At 35.9% G+C, this 17,364-nt stretch overlaps 1 protein-coding gene across 1 annotated transcript in view; it reads right to left on the bottom strand.

The window, feature by feature from the left end:
• RP1 (RP1 axonemal microtubule associated) overlaps positions 1-15,803 on the bottom strand; it is a 213,712-nt gene extending 197,909 nt beyond the window's left edge. The window contains exon 1 of the mRNA XM_087961737.1: positions 15,663-15,803. The gene's annotated coding sequence lies outside the window, so the exon portion shown is untranslated. The remainder of the gene's footprint in view (positions 1-15,662) is intronic.
• Positions 15,804-17,364: the final 1,561 nt, after the last annotated feature.

The following is a 17,364-nucleotide window of genomic DNA, read 5'->3' as shown; positions in this document are numbered from 1 at the left end:
CACCACAGACACTACTATTACCCTCCAAAAAGACCTTGACTATGTATCAGAATGGTCAATCAAATGGCAAATCTCAACAAATAAATGCAATGTCTTACATATTGGCAGAAAAAATCAGAAAATAAAATACAAGCTAAATAGTCAAAACCTTGTTGAGGATCCAAACTTTGTCAAAGACCTTGGAGTACTCATCTCAAATGATCTAAGTGCTAGAGCCCACTGTAACTACATAGCCAAAAAGGCATTAAGAGTTGTTAATCTAATCCTACATAGCTTCTTCTCTGGTAATATCACACTACTAACTAGAGCATACAAAATATTTGCTAGACCTATACTTGAATACAGCTTATCAGTCTGGAACCCATATCATGTATCTGATATTAACACAATTGGAAAAGTCCAGAAATATTTCACAAGAAGAGTTCTCTACTCCTCTACTCATTGCAGAATATCTTATGCCACCAGATTTGAAACTCTAGATCTAGAAAACTTAGAACTACGCCGCCTCTGGTCTGATCTAAATATAGTATATAAAATCATACATTGCAATGTCCTACCTGCAAATGAATACTTCATCTTCAATCATATCAATACAAGAGCACACAATAGATACAAACTCAAGGTTAATCACACCAAACTTGATTGCAGGAAATACGACTTCAGCAACAGAGCGGTCAATGTTTGGAATACTCTACCTGACTCTGTGGTTTCTTCCCCAAACCCCAAAAACTTTAACCTTGACTGTCTACTCTTGACCTCATCCCCTTCCTAAAAGGCCTGTAGGGGGCATGCATAAGCGCACCAATCGTGCCTACCGTCCCTGTCCTATTGTTTTTTATTTTTCTTATAAGTATCTATCTCATGTATTCAAACCTATATTTATTCTTATACCTGTATCTTGTAAGCAATTGACAAATCAAATAAATATTAAAAAAATAAAGTTTTATAAGCTGTAAAAGGATTATGCATACAGTATTTGACTGAAATAATTTTTAAAATAGAGTTTGGTCTGCTGGTTAAGGCATTGGGCTGGAAAGCAACAGCCCATGTGTTCAAGTTCTACCTTGGCCATGAAAGCCACCTTGGGCCAGCCACTCTCTTGCAGCCAAAATCACCTCCCAGAGTTGTTGTGGAGTAAACAGGAGGAAGGTAAATTGGATATGTTTTGTCATGCCCTTGTTAGAGTCAGACTCTGAGGGAGAGGAGGAACAGCCAACAGGGAGCGGAGGTGTGCGTCTGGAGGTTGTGGAGGAGGCTGGGGAAGGGCCAAGTTTGGCTGGGCAGTCAGAGGAAGAACCAGGCCCACCCCCTCTTCATCCTAGGACATGCAAGTAGGAACGGAGAAGGCAACAACTTGGCATACAAGAGAGGAAGTGGCAATGATCCTCCTCATTGGTTGCAGCTAGGGAGACTAGTATGTAGGAGAGACAATTACAACACAGCATTGCCAGAAGCAAAGCGTGTTTTATTTTGGACTGAAATTATCTTGGTTGGCATCCGTCCAACAGACTGTGCCTTGTTGTCTCCTTGAATTTGGTAACTACTTATCCTGGTCCATTGTGGAAATTTCATCATTGTAGTTTGTTTGGTTTTTTATTTCACCTCTATCTGCTTATTAAGTTTGGACTGTATTGCTTTCTTTTGAAGACTATTTTTGAGTACATTGTATCTCCAACTGGGTATTATTGAACAGTGGGGCCAAGTTGGAGGCATTAAAGGACATTTATTTACATTTTGGATTTTGTTACATTTGTGTTACACTCCGGGTCATCACGTTTGCTCCCTTGAGTTATTTGTAAAAATAATAAAGGTAGGATATAAATAAATAAAATAGACTTGCTTAAATGTTAACTTTTGAAGTCATAACAAAATAATGCTTGTGTGTTCCTGGAGTTACAAGCTACTAGACATTAGTCCTCAAGCTGAACTTCATGAGATCTTGGCTAGTAAGTTGAAGTCAAAGGTATATCAAGTCAGACAGACATTAAGAGACTATCACTGGATCAAAAAGATCTTTTTTGTTCAATCTCTAACCTTCCCTTTATAGATGAGGCTAAGAGTTGTTTATGAAGGCCAATCTGAGAGCAAGAAAAAAGAATCAAATAATTAACATAAATAAGAAATGATATATATCTCTTACATAATTTTGCTTGAAAAAAATCATCATGGTTCAGTTACACTGTCAAAGAAATTAAAAATAAGTGGAGTCTGGAAATAGCCTTGTTTAACACTGAAAAAATTAGATAAGTCATTTATAGAAAAAAATCAAGTTTGAACTCTTTTAGGGATACTGCGAAAAGAATGAAAGTTCACAGTTTGTATGATTAACTGCTAATTTTGTCCATAGTTTACTCCTGTCAATTGAATCAAAACTGCAATAAAATCAGCATGTACCAAATATGGTTTTGATCTTCATTGTATCACATAATTGACAATGAAATGATCCACTGGATAAAACATATTGTTCTAATACTGAAAAATCACCTCTTAAACTAAAGCTTGTTTTCAATCAGAATATAATTCTCTATTATTCTGTACTTTTGCAACAATGTATACAATAGATGTCTAGTATAGAGCTTTGCACAATATTTGCTTGAGATAATCGCATCATACAGCTAATGTTTTGTATAGCAATTGTAAAGTCACAGGAATTTAAATTAATTATATTGCCATTCAGTAACAACAGAAATTCTTGTATGATGATGATGATATAGAGTTTTGGATGGCTCCAAATTTACAGTTCATTTTTAGAGGCAACTCAAGATACTCATTGAGATAGATATTACTAGTGCAAGAAATACAGAACAAAAAGTTTGAAGTTTCCAAACAAACCAATGTTTGTTTGTTTGTTTTTAAAAATATTCTATATAAATAACTCACTAGGCCAAGTATGTGCTCACCCCACCCCCACATCTATAAATTGGCTTATTAACAATGTATTGTTAAGATCCATGTGGTCAAGATTTAATTTAAAATTTGAGTTATTTTATTATTTAACTCATTTACAATATTTTTCTCATTTTCCTTTCAGGTTACTGTTCCGTTTTAGGGTGTGTTCTTCTTGTTGTCTTTTTGTTCCTATGGCTTTTAAATATATATATTAAAGTACAGTAAAAGAAAAAGAAAGAAATCCTATAACAAGCCAGACTTGCAGATCTTAAGTAAGGGCAAAATCACTTCCCAAAAAATCTTATTGCAATATCTGAATATTTTGTAATCCATAGAATAATAGTCAGGTAGTTTCAGAAATTCTTTTTTGATACTGTAACCATTAAAACAATTATATAATTTAATTAATTATCAAATATCTCAGATCTTTCTGCAGGATTATCTGTAAAATTATGTATTAAGATTCATTTGTATTTGACCAGAATAATTTATTTAAAAGAAACAAACTTAATTCTATAATTTTAATAGCTGGTCCCCATGATTTTGAAACATTTATTTTTATGCAGTAAGATTAATATTATCATTTAAACTGATGAGGACAAACATAATGTTCCAATTTTTTGTTCTAAAATGGCTGACTAACACTATCGTTCAGAAGGCTTTTGTTCTTTTGTATTAAAGCTTCTATTCTTTTATCTATAAAATTAAATCAGATGAACAATGGTGGGAAGGAATTAATTATTTCCACACAGAGGTCATCATTTTTCATTTTGTAGACTTCCTTTGTAGACTTCATTTTTTTTCCCCATTTTACTTTATTAAAGCAGACATGTAAAAGAGTGCATTATATATTGTATTATATTTTGAACTTTCAGGTATGAATATTTTCGAATGAATAAATGAAATAAAACAAATGTATGTGGTTGTTTATATATGCAAGAGTATTGAACAAGAATAAAAAATATAATTCAATTATCAAAAACTATTAATGCAACATCAAGACCACATTTGTTGCCTTGTTCTGTGCAGGACTGGTTAAAAACTGTCCAATGATGACCTATAATAATGCATATTAAATGTACTTTTATGTTTTTAAATTTTGTGTAATTTTTGTTGTAATATTGTTTCATTTTTTAAAGTACTGTTTGTATTCAACCATCCTTATGTTGGTGTATTAATCTTTGATGCTATCGTTTCTTTGTATGCAGTATGTAGATAATAATTTCTGTTTTTATTAGCATAGTATCTATCCCTGACTACTCTGAAAAAGGCTAACATTATTCCACCCAATCCCTTGAATTATATGCTCTTTTCATCTAGATCTCACTATCTGGGGAAGTATGGGAGAAATAGCTGTTTTACAAAAGCAGAATGAAGGAGACTAACAAAAGCAAAAATCATACAAGATGGAAAAACAAATCTGCAGCTAACATGACTGGAGGACGAATTCTGGGAGTTGAAGTCCACAAGTTTTAAAGCTGTCAAATTTGAAGACCACTGATCTAAGGTTTCAAAGCTTTTTCAGAAAATAAAAGTTGTAAGTGGTTGCAACCTGCCATTTCATTTGGCAATATGCCTATGTGCCCAGAGAAAGAAAAAGTGGAAGGGAATGAGCCACAGTGGTGCAGTGTTTAGAGTGCAGTACTGCAGGCTACTTCTGCTGACTGCTGGCTGACTGCAATTTGGCAGTTCGAATCTCAGCAGGCTCAAGGTTGACTCAGCCTTCCATTCTTCTTAGGTGGGTAAAATGAGGATCCAGATTGTTGGGGGCAATATGCTAACTCTGTAAACTGCTTAGAGAGGGTTATAAAGCACTGTAAAGCAGTATATAAGTCTAAGTGCTATTGCTATCCTGTGGGAGATGACTGAGGGTTGGGAACTAATATTTCAGTACATCAAAATTAGTAAGTGATATATGTCTCCTCAGACAACCACTCTGTCAATGTCAAGCTTCCAAATGGAAGATTACAGACTATTTTATCTAAATTCCTTCAGTCCCAAAATGTTTGGGAGTTCTGATTTTAAACCATATTAAAAACTTCAAATTTGACATTCATACCCTTCTGTGTATTGTTTTTACTACATTTTTATTTTTTAAGTGTAGTTTACTCTTTGTAACTGTAACAATTAGATGAGGATATATAATTATACAATTATATCGATCCAATTACAGGTAGGCTTCAACTTACAAAAGTTCATTTAGTGACCTTTCAAAGTTATAACAGCAGTAAAAAAAATATGACTTATGACTGTTTTCACACTTATAACCATTACAGTATCCCCATAGTCACAGGATCAAAATTCAGATGCTTGGGAACTGACTCATATTTATGACAGTTGCGATGCCCCAGGGTCATATGATAAGCTTTTGAGACCTTCTGACAAGCAAAGTCAATGGGGAAGCCAGATTCACTTAACAACCATGTTACTAACTTAACAACTGCAGTGATTCACTTAACAACTGTGGCAGGAAAGGTCATAAAATAGGATAAAACTTAACAAATATTTCACTTAGCAAGAGAAATTTCTGGCTCAATTATGGTCACGTTGAGGACTCCCTGTAGCTCTTTCTCTATCCCTACCCTATCTTGCTGCTTCTTTTCTGCAATACAAGAAGCTTTAAAAAAAAACAGAAATACAGATTATATTCTGATTCGAAAGCTATTTTTATTAGAAAGATCAGCATGTCTAGAATATTTGAAAATTTGTCATTGTAGGAAAAACTGACCAAAAAGGATCTTTATGAAATATGCAAATGACATCATATTTTCACTGCTTGGAAAAGGAAGGTGGTGAGTGGATTATCTCAATTTGATGAAATTATCAAGCTTTTTTTGGGGGTGGGGTGGGGAATGCTTATTCTCTTATTTTCTTATCACCGGTAGCTGGTATAGAGAAACCAAAGAAAAGAGATTTTTATCTTCATCAAAAAGTACAGCACAATGGAAATATATTGTTTTAATTGTTTTTTCCTATTAAAAGAGTTCTAAATTTACAATAATTGTCTCCTAAGAGTTAGAAATAGGATTGCATCTGTGAGACATAAAAAGAAGATATACATCATCAGCTGGTGAAGAATGTTTTATGCTCAAATAACATAATATTGCACATTAAAAATGACAGTACATTAAAATCTGGTTGCTGGCCCTAACCTGTATAATCTATCAGCTTTGCTTCAACGTTGCCCCTCCGAAAATAAATTAGAAATGTATTTCTCAAGCATACTTAATTTTTAGAGATATCTGCAATTTTAACCATTGTCCATAGCTTTATGCTCTTAGTGGTCCTTGCAAGATTTAGCAAGATTAACAAAAATGCAACCTAGATCAAATTAAGCATAAGGAAAGAGTAAAAGTGAATCATGTAGCTTTTGTTTGAAGCAAAAAGATCCTACAGGAAACATCTGGAAATTTCTTTGGCCAATTAATGGTCTCCAAGTCCTAAAAATACCAAGGATTGTAGGAACAGGTTTTTCTGAATGGGATGAAGACATAGGTTCTCTACCCAAAAACCAGTCAATTGGAATCAAAATGGCAAGGAAAGTAATGTTGGCAGAAGCATTTTTTAAAGTACTGCTTTGCTCAGCCATATAGAATTATCATTTGTCCCTCTGTCCCTTTTCTGCCCCTCTGTCTTTGTTTGATTTGATTATAAGTTAATTATTGCTAACATTTGTAAGGATTACACGCACATAAAATTATTTTTATCTGAAAATCTGTTGTGCAAATGAGCATTCCCTACCACCAACACATTTTAAACAAGTGATAATATTTATTCTTTTAAAATAATTGCACTGAGTTAAACAGAATAGAAATTCTTTTCCCATGGCTCCTAGCTCCTATGAGAAAAAAAAATAGCTTCCTATGGAATATGTCCTTTCAGCAAGGTAAAAGCAGCTTTAAAGAGAAAGAGATGCCTTTAAACTATTAAAGTGTAATCTTTGAAAGATAAACAGCCCCAAGTTCTTCCTATTGTATGCTATCAGACAGAGTCAGCATGCTCTAAATTCAATTGATTAAACAGTGTCATCTAATGCAAGGGTTGCCAACCTTTTGGACCTTAGGGACCAACAAACTCATAATTTTAAATCCCACGGACCCTGGGAAAATCCCCCCAAAAGTATGCAGGAAAATTCCCCACCCCGTTTTTCTACTGATCGATCGTTTTTTATTTGGGATCGCAGGATACCATCTCCAGCTCGGGGAGGGAGGGAGAGGAGAGGGGAGGGAGGGAGGGGAGGGGAGAGAGAGAGAGAGAGAGACTGACAGACTGACTGACTGACTGACTTTTGGCTTCATGCAAGGAGAGCAGCAGAAGTCTTTCTCTCCCCCAAACTCCACCAGAAATTAGTCTTTGTGAGACTTGTCATGCCGACGCAGCCTCTTGGAGCAGGATGCCTTGAAGGGTCCCAAAGACTCATTTCTGATGGAGTTTGGGGGAGAGAAAGAAAGACTTTTGCTGCTTTTCTTGTGTGCAGCCAAAAGCAGAAGAAGAAGAAAGAAACAGAAAGAAACAGCTCGGTAGCCAGGTGAGGCACGTGGGATGAGTGAGGCAAATTTCCCCCTCCTCCCTTTCTCCCCTCCCCTCACTACCTCATGTTGTTCGCAATGCAAGTGATGCAAGCCTTGTGTTTCATATTACAGATAATCAGAGTTGGAAGGGACCTTGTAGATCATCTAGTCCAATCCCCCACCCAAGCGGGAGACCCTACACCATTTCTGACAAATGGGAGTCCAATCTCTTCTTGGAAGTCTCAAGTGATGATGCTCCCACAACTTCCGAGGGCAAGCTGTTCCATTGGTTGATTGTCCTCCTCTCTGTGGCAACTCCTCAAATATTGGAAGACTGCTATCATGTCCTCCCGGTCCTTCTCTTCACTAGACTAGCCATGCCCAGTTCCTGTTCTTCATATGTTTTAGTCTCCAGTCCCCTAATCATCCTGGTTGCTCTTCTCTGTACTTTCTCTAGAGTCTCAACATCTTTTTTATAATGTGGTGACCAAAACTGGATGCAGTACTCTAGTTGTGGTCTTACTAAGGCTTTATAGAGTGGTATTAGTACTTCACTTTATCTCGCTTGTATCCCTCTGTTAATGCAACTTAGAATTGCATTAGCTTTTTTGGCTGCTGTTGTACACTGCTGGTTCATATTTAGCTGGTTGTCCACTAGGACTCCAAGATCCCTCTCACAGTTACTGCTATTGAGCCTGGTTTCATACAGTCTATATATGTACTTTTGGTTTATCTTTGGTTTCCGCGGACCATGTGGGTGGCACAGCCTTGTGTTCCTGCGCAACCTGGATTAATTGCTTTGGGGGTGCTTTGGGGGTGACATTTCTCTGCAGACCACCAAAATTTTCTTGGGGACCACCAGTGATCCCCGGCCCACTGGTTGGCAACCATTGATCTAATGGAACTAGTGTCATCTAGTGAAGTGAGGTCTTCTCTGTTAGAGCACCTTCTCCTTCTTCAAGGGCTTCCAATTGCATCTACCCTGCTTCTCTTTAAATGAGCCTTTAAATATGGCTCTTTCCTTCTAGGCATTGAGTTAGGTTGGTTGACGGATTCCATTAAGTTGGGTGTTGTATAGAGAAGACAGTTTTAATTGTTTCCTCTGGGCAGCTATCATGTTTCTTTAATTTGTAAGGTACTTTGGAGCCAGGCAGCCTTAGAAATATGTTATAAAGTTATAAATTAAATAGGCTAAAAATAAGTTCGATGTGTTCTGAAAACTGCCGAGATTTGAAATGGATTTGCCCTCAAATTAGTTTTTCCATGCTGGAGTACTTTCCATGAACTTCATTAAATTGTGTTTTATGAACCAAGTGCAAAAATGATTGTCAAACACTAGTAGTAATCACCAAGGAACAATGGGCTGACATAGGCTAGGACACTCAATAATATGATACCCCATTATGTTGAGATTGCTTATACATAAACGGGGGTCTTTAAATACAAATGCCAAAAGAATTTGATTCTTGAAAAATACAAAATACAATTCAAAGTAGAACAATTTACAATGTTTAAGAAATTACATCATTCAATATTTTAGCAGCTTTAGAAAAATAAATCAGTAAAGCAGCCAGTAATTGTGTCATATATTCCATGGCAGGGAATAGATCATGAATAGTCTTATGGAATTGTTTTCCTGAATTGATTTGTTCTTTCAAGAAATGATTCTTACTGAGGCTGTTTCTATCTATGACATGATGCATCAAGACTAATCCCTATTGATTAGGCTTTTATTGCAATTTGATAATACTGAAAGCCTCTGTTCTGATAAATTGTGGACTAATACAACACATACTCTTGTACTTACCATTAATTTAATTGCAACAGTAGTCCCTTAAGTCTAATCTGTGACTAATGTATTACTAATGAGATATAGTACCTGTCCATTTATAAATATAAGATTAAATGAATCTATTCTATTCTATTTCAAGGCTTATATAAGACCTACAACAATGAATGTGCATAGGAGAAAGCAAACTCTTGTTTTGCTTTATGATCTTCCAGTTATAAATTCTCAATCTACTCCCACAGAGTTGTTGTGAGGTTAAAATGGAAAATAACCATGTTAACTCTAAATTATGCACAGGAGAAGCATTGTAAAAATAAAGTAAATCAAATTCTAATGAGAGTCTGGAAAAGAAGAGTGTTGGACAAAGGCAGCCCAGACAATCTGTTAAAATAAAGAGTCTGAATTAAATAGCAATTTAGTTTCCATGGGAACTAAATAGTAAATTAATTGCTTGTTGTACTAGATAATTGGGGGTATGCTGCTAAATCTGAAAGAGCAGACTCTTTTCCTTTTAACTAAAGATGAAGCTATCTAGATGTCCAGATACAAATAACAATAGAGAAAGACACCAGGATTTAAATTGCAACTGTCAATATTTTAAATTGTTTATGTGTCCCTGTGGAGTTAATGTCCTGATGGCTGATTATAATTACTGGAGTATTTAAAATATGCATCCACTTTGGTTCAGCCTTTTTATTTCTAAATATTAAATATATTAATAAGTCTTCAGTACCCCTAACCCGCTAGCCTTCCAGGAAACCTTGATTAGCAGGTTATTCCTCCAATGCTGGAAAAGTGGAAGGAAAGAAAGGACAACTAGCAGCAAGGTTGACGGAATCCCTTGCAGAGATGATGAGTACACCAGTGAGAGACTTCAAAAGCTAGATTTGGGGAGATCATCTTGGAGAAAGTCCATTTGGTTGCTAAGAGTCAGGAGTGATTTGATGGACATAATTAAAAGAACAAAAAAAATCAAATGCATAAAGATAATATGTAACTTTTCTTGATTTATACCTAGAGGTATTAACAGTTGATTTGTGTCATTTAAATGTATTAAAACTAAACTTAAATATATGATTTATGAAGCACTTCCTGTTAAAAGTATTAAGTGAGGTTGAACAGTTTTGAGTGAGTTTTTCTGGCAGGTATTGTCTTGCCAGTTTGCTCTGGTTGTTACTTTTTAAAATGGAAATCTATTGTATATTTTTCTACACAATTTGATGCTGGATTAAGGCCAACAGATACTCAATAGCCATACCAACGCTGTATGAGTCAATATTAAGTTGTTGAGGCCATGTGTTCCAGGTCCACTTCCCTCAAAAGAAGTAGGACAAATAATCACAGCAGCCCTATTTTCAGCCAGTTCCCTAGGCAAAGTCAAGAGTAAAGAAACATTTAAACATTAAGAAAAAAAAGAGAATCCAATTTGGACTTGATTACTGATTAGATTATATGACTCTTTGAATGGGGATAAAGAAGGAAGTTAGTGCAAAATTGGTTGGGTTCCCACAGCACACTGCCCTCCATGAATATCATCCTATCACCCCTAGGTTAATTTCCTCTTCAAAAGGAGAGACTTATTTCTTCATGAGCAATCCATACCCACCAAATCCAATTATTATGGGAATTAATTGTTATCTAATAACACCTCTGGCTATAGCAGGGGAAAATGTATTCCTGAGACTCTTTTCGACTTTCTGTGCCTCTGCCATGTGTCCAGCTACAAAGCAATTCCTTATATGTGAAAAATGGATACCGTGTGGTACCATATACCATTTCTAGAGATTTGGAGCTATAAACCACGCATCAGATCAATGTTGTATTGTAAACAGAATATTACAGAATATTACAATCTTTCAGTGTTTTCTCCAGACAGCACCTAGTCCCTCTGAAATATCCAGAACACTGAAATATCCAGTTGTGACTTCTGTGTATGCTTGAGAAAAAGCAAGCTAACTTGCCTCTCAGCATTACTGGTTTTATTTTAAAGGAGGAGCATCTCTCAAAATACTATATTGCCTCAATACCAGAGGTGGTATTCAGCAGGTTCTGAACGGTTTGGAGAACCGGTAGCAGAAATTTTGAGTAGTTCGGAGAACCGGCAAATACTACCTCTGACTGGCCCCACCCCCATCTATTCTCTGCCTCCTGAGTCCCAGCTGATCGGCTGGGTCTTCTTTGGTTGCCCTGAACAGGAGAACAGAGCTGGAAAGCAGGTTAGTGGGGTGGGGGGCAGGAATGGGGATTTTGCAGTATCCTTTCCCCAGGAGTGGGGAGGGAATGGAAATGTTACGGTAACTTTCCCCTGCCACACCTACCAAGCCATGCCCACAGAACCGGTAGTAAAAAAAATTCAATCCTACCACTGCTCAATACAGAATAGTAGTGTTCGTTTTTCTGTACACTTTTCCCTGCTTTTCTTTTTTAAAGGAAGCTGCCCCCAGTTTGCAATATTGTTATCAAAAGAATACATATTTACTAACTTATAAAGCATTTGAAGAAAACTGCTCCTGATTCTTTTCTTTGTAAAGTATCCATCCTAGGTTTGGCTGATTTATTCTTTTTTAAAAAGCCTTGAATCACAAAACCTATTTAACATTTACTAAATAAGCCTAAAGCTAAAGTTATCATGGAATAATGTTTCAGAATTACTTTTTTGCTTTAATAGATTATGCTATGCTGGCCAGAAGTTATGAGTATAACAGAGGATTGAGAGCAGCTAGAATCTGTAGATCCCAATGCTCAAAAACAGGATTTTGATAAGGCCCATGTAGGAATATCAATATGCTTTGAACTTTCCTGCCTTGCCCTAAGACCAAAATCTCATTATAAAGGGTTACAATGACTTTGTAAATGCAAAGCTTTAAGCATCAATGTGAATTTGGTATACCTCAGTACAGAAAAAAATTAATTCCTTCCCTGGGCATTTTTAATATTTAATCTGAGCACAATAATTTTCATGTAACTGTTATCAACCCGATCATGCTCAAGAGACTTTTCTGGTGTATCAGGATACTAAAGTCAATTTTAAAAAAAATCCAGGAACCCTGAACAATTTCACGATCAGTTTACAGTTTCTAAGGACACTGTTTATTTTTCTGTGTTATTAATTTACTCAATATGATACCAAGGCAGTATGATTCATATCAACAAAACCCAAGAGTATTGCCATGGTGTAAATGATACACAAAGTCAACAGAAATCTCTCCTAGACACATGTGCAAAGAAAACAAAAAAAGCCCATAAATGTTCCATTGGATAAGTAAATAAGGGATACTCTTTGAAAAATAAATTGCTTCACTGTATGCTATCGCAAAGTCCATCTATGAATTGAACTAAGCAAAATAGTTGCTATTAATAGTTGAATCAATGAACTCCATCATGGTGAGGCAATGCTTCACTATTGTTATTATATTAGCATCAAATCTAAAATATGTTGGCTGCTTTAATGTCTTTTTCTGGAATTAGCAGATTGTGGCCCTTAGTCTACTTTCATGTGGCCTCAGCATAATTTTCAAAAATTCCCAGCAACAGATCAGCTCAGAATTCTAGTAAAGGCAGGGCTGGCTTTAGACATGTTGGCACCCTAGGCAAAGTTATATTCTGGCACCCCTCGTGGTTTGGCTCATCTTCTGATTTTATTAGGAATTTCAAAAAAAACACCCACTTGTTTCTTCTTAATTTCTTCCAGTGTTGAACTTACACTGACATTTTCACCCTATTTATTCTGGGGAAAATTTGTTTAACCCTCAAGTGGATGCAGGATGTCCTACTGCTTTTCACTTTGTTATTATGTTTTTCAGAAAGAAGTCTTTTCAATTTTGGCAGTCCTTAAGATCTGACAACCCTAAGCTAGTGTCTACTTGGCCTTAGCCTAGAGCCAGCCCTAAAATAAAGGCTATCTTTCTCATAGTCAGGGGTGGAATTCTACCAGTTCTGACCGATTAGCTAAAACTAAGCAGTTCGGAGAACCAGTTGTTAGAAGAAATTACTGGTCTAATCCTGTAAGGAAGGCAGGAAGGAAACATTCTGGTGTTGCTTACAGAAACTGCCTCTCTGTTAACTCTTATTACATTCTTGACAGGACTAGATTTCCTGTCTTAGGAACTTCTCTGGAGTTATTTTTCCCTCCTTTGCTGGTACTTTGCTTGTGTGGAGTGACCATTCAAAGTTACAATGGCACTGAAAAAAGTGACATGACCATTTTTCACACTTATGACTGTTGCAACATTCCCACAGTCATGAGAGGCCAGGCGAGGAGATGCGTGCCTCAGTGTGAGTGATATTGAGTTGGCCATGCCCACCAACTAAGCTACGCCCACAGAACCGGTTGTTAAAAAATTTGAATCCCACCCCTGCTCATAGTCTATTGTAAGAGAGAGAGAAAGAATGGGGAAAGGAAGGAGGAGGACGGGGAGGGGAGGGAGGGAGGGGGGAGAGGGAGAGGGAGAGAATAAGAAAAAAAAGAAAGTGTCTCCATTGTTGTTTGAGCCTGGCTCCAACTACTCCTTAATTTTTTCATCTCACTAATAGCCTCCAAGATGAAAGCAACTTTCTAGTAGGAAAAACAAATTTCTTTACAGTATAGTTTGTGGTTTTGAAGATATCACACCAGTGAATGAGGTGTGATCATCTACTTTTCCCATTTCTTGTCCACCAGCATTCAATATCTCCAAGTTTACCACTGCCTCTTTTGCCTATTTCTGTACCCACGCTTTATATTGGATGATTGTGCATCTTTATACAATATATGAATGGCTGAAAGTTGTTAAAATTATATATTGGGAAATCTCTTATCAGACATCCTATGAAAGCAATTTGGAGGGGAAAAAGTAGCTTATTATTAACAGAGAATATGAGCTTTTCAATGAAAAGACAGAAAAAGTCTTATCTTTTATATAAATGTTCAACATTCACTTCAGCCAAGATCAAATACTGAAATAGTCTAAATGTTATGCTGTCTCAAGTTTTCTTAAACCAGTAAAATATAGATAGAATATGTTACTATATACATCATCCTCTTAAGATTTAAAATGAGTGGACTAGATGAATGAAAAAATGCATAATATTACAAAACTATATTTTGTTTCAATATTTGTTTTTTTTTCTTTTAAAGATAATCAAACAGATGTTTTTCATAAATAAGTATAATTTTTTTTTAAAATTCCACAGTCTTCAATTTAAAAAAAAGTCTTAAAAAGCAGTTTAATGGATATAGATTAGAAAGGCAGAAAAGGTATAATTGTCTGGCAGGAAACTGAGCTGTGATATAACAGAAGCAAAAAGTATAGGTCAAGCCAGGATATTAGAATGGAGATGTAAGGAGCTAACCAGGAAGACTTTGAAGTTTAAACTCTTTCATGAGACATGAGTGGAAATATGTGGCCTTCCAGATATATCTCTTCATCCCTCATCAATGCCAATGCCAATGCTATGGAAGATGATATACTTTTGATTTTGAGCAACAACAAAAAACCCTGATAGTGTGATTAGTTTGAGCAAATTCATCTAATGATTACCCAATCCATGAAGAATTTTCTTTATGAGAAAACTTAAGCTAACTAAAACATTTTAAATATATAATTTTAAGACAGATATCTTCCTTTGCCCTTAAAAAATTTACATGATAACTGCCAAATCCTGTGCCACTAGTATTTATTCCTAAAAAAGTGAACATGGATTAATTGCAGGTCTCACTGTTTAATTATGCTTATGTTAATGAAGAATCTGGTGCATTAAAAGAGAAATATATTTATTAGTTGTTAAAAAAGAATTCTAAAAAGGGAATCAGACTATGAATGTCATATTATTCTTTCTCTAATACATTATCTTGGTGTTTTTCATTTTCAAATCTAACTATCCAAGTTAATAAACTTAAAACATGTATCAGGGAATTTATTATCTCTTTCCAAAACAAGTTTCTCATATGTTGAGGATAGTTCATTGTCCATAGTCCAACCAAGCTCCATACCTCTAGAAATCTGACCATATGGATAAAAATAAGAAAAGTTATACCAATTGGCTAATTAGCAGTTAAGATTGTATGGTCCTCAGTTTTGCATATGACTTGAAATTAAATACCATCAATACCATCAAAGTGTCCTTTAGTAATTCTGAATCAAAGACTACATATTTCAAATACATACAGTATAGGACCTTCCTATATAATGCCTTGGTAAATTTGTAAACTCTTGCTTTACATAGTCTCTATCATGCAACAAAATTGTTCTTCCTGTTAAATCAGAATTATGGTGTTTAAGATCATGGAAAGCTTGTTTGCTATATTTTAATCTTTCAGGTTTTCAATAATTTCAAGATTTTTAAAGACTGAAGAATTGTGTTAATTTGATCCCGTGCAAAGAGAAAAATCCCTGAAACTTCTGCTACTATACTATTTATCATTAACTATGGAATAATCTACTTCTCATATGTTGGGGAAAAAACCCTATTGAGTTAAATAAACAATATTGTACCTGACATCTCCTGGATGTGCTGTAAGGATGGACCACGTTCCTAGAGTTCTTTCAGATGGTGAAAAGAATGAGTAGGAGGACTCTTTCTCTAAAATCCAAGTTCGAAGATCTGGTCTGCTGCTCTCAACATAATTAGACTGCTGTTATATATAAACACTCTTCTCCTGAGCAGGAGTCTAGCTATTGATTTAGTACCAATCACAGCACTACCTATTGTATGGGTGCTATAGCAACAACAAACAAAGTTTTGACAACAGAAGAGCTGTGCATTGTTTTCTGATGATTGTGCAGTCTTGACATTCATGTGGTACATGAATTAAATATGAGAAGGTTGATACTGCCTGAATACTGACCCCTAATATCCTCTTAGACTCTCTAAAAAGATATAGTGATGACCTTGGAAGGGAGGTGCTATTATAGGAGATATATTGGAAATGCATAGTGGAGGTTGCTCTTGAAAATTATGCTTAGCTTGGTGAATGCCTGCCAACCATATTTAACACGCTGTTCAATTTCCTTTATTGGATCTTTCCATTGAGATCCATTGGCCAAGGTATAGTGGTCTACTACATTTAGTTCTTCTCCAGGTATAAAAACTGGAAATTGGTTGGTCACATAGCAAGAACAGCTGATGGCAAGTGGGCCAAGGCAGTCATAGAATGGATCCCACTTTATAAAAGTGTCCATGAAAGAGACTTAAAACAAGATGGATTGATTACATCAGCAAGTATTGTGGGCCCAATTGGCAAAAGAAAGCTCTGGACCATATTGGTTGGAAAGAGGCCCGTCATCCTCAGTGGATAGACAATAGCTAAAGCGATGATAATGAATGGAAATGTATTCCTGAGAAAGTGGAAAGCATGAGAAATTCAAAGCAATCCCAATTTTATTTTGTTTAGTGTATGATGGGGAAGAATAAAATTCTGATAGGCTTTTGAGATTCTGTTATTATACCCTATCATAATTATGGAGCATCCCAGGACTCTTTGCAGAATCTGTGTTGTGATCTGGCCTAATCAAATAGCTGGTATTTAGTAAAGGTTACTGACTGTAGTAAAATAACTTCAAGCAAGTGTGCTTGGAACTACAAGAAAGAGTCCCACCACCACCACGATGCTGCGATTTATTTATATATTTACACCTCACATATGTGTGTGACTCCCCAAAATTGATAGTCTAAATTATCATCCTTATTCTGGCTCTGTAGCAATAGGGTGCTAAATTGATGGACATCTCAATACAATCTCCTCTTGTCTGCTCAACTAGGAGAAAGAATGCATGAATTATGGTGCAAATCTTTCTATTTTCTGTCTTCTATTCTATTCTTTCCTTTGTTTTTAGAGCTTTCTGTCACTTTATGTGGGGCCGAAAAAATCTGATTACTGAACAAGTTTTTAATGGAATGCTTAAACTGACAAAGAGCTTGAGAACTTTGGGGATTTTGCTCTGTCCCTAGGTTCCTCACTTCCTTCCATTGCTTTATAAATGTACCTCTTTTCTGCACTATGTTGTCATAGCCATACTACGGTTGCATGCGGTGGTGGGATTCAGCAAGTTCGCACCACTTCGGGAGAACCAATTGTTAAGTTTCTGAGCAGTTTGGTGAACTGGTTGTTGGAAGAAATCATTAGGGCAGAGAACCGGTTGTTAAATTATTTGAATCCCACCACTGGTTGCATGTAGCGAGAGAGGAGAGGCAATC

Source organism: Notechis scutatus, chromosome 3, assembly GCF_049901735.1.
Source record: "Notechis scutatus isolate UNSWTSFEM ecotype Mainland chromosome 3, rNotScu1.2, whole genome shotgun sequence".
NCBI lineage: Eukaryota > Metazoa > Chordata > Lepidosauria > Squamata > Elapidae > Notechis > Notechis scutatus.
This window is presented reverse-complemented; position numbering and strand designations above follow the sequence as displayed.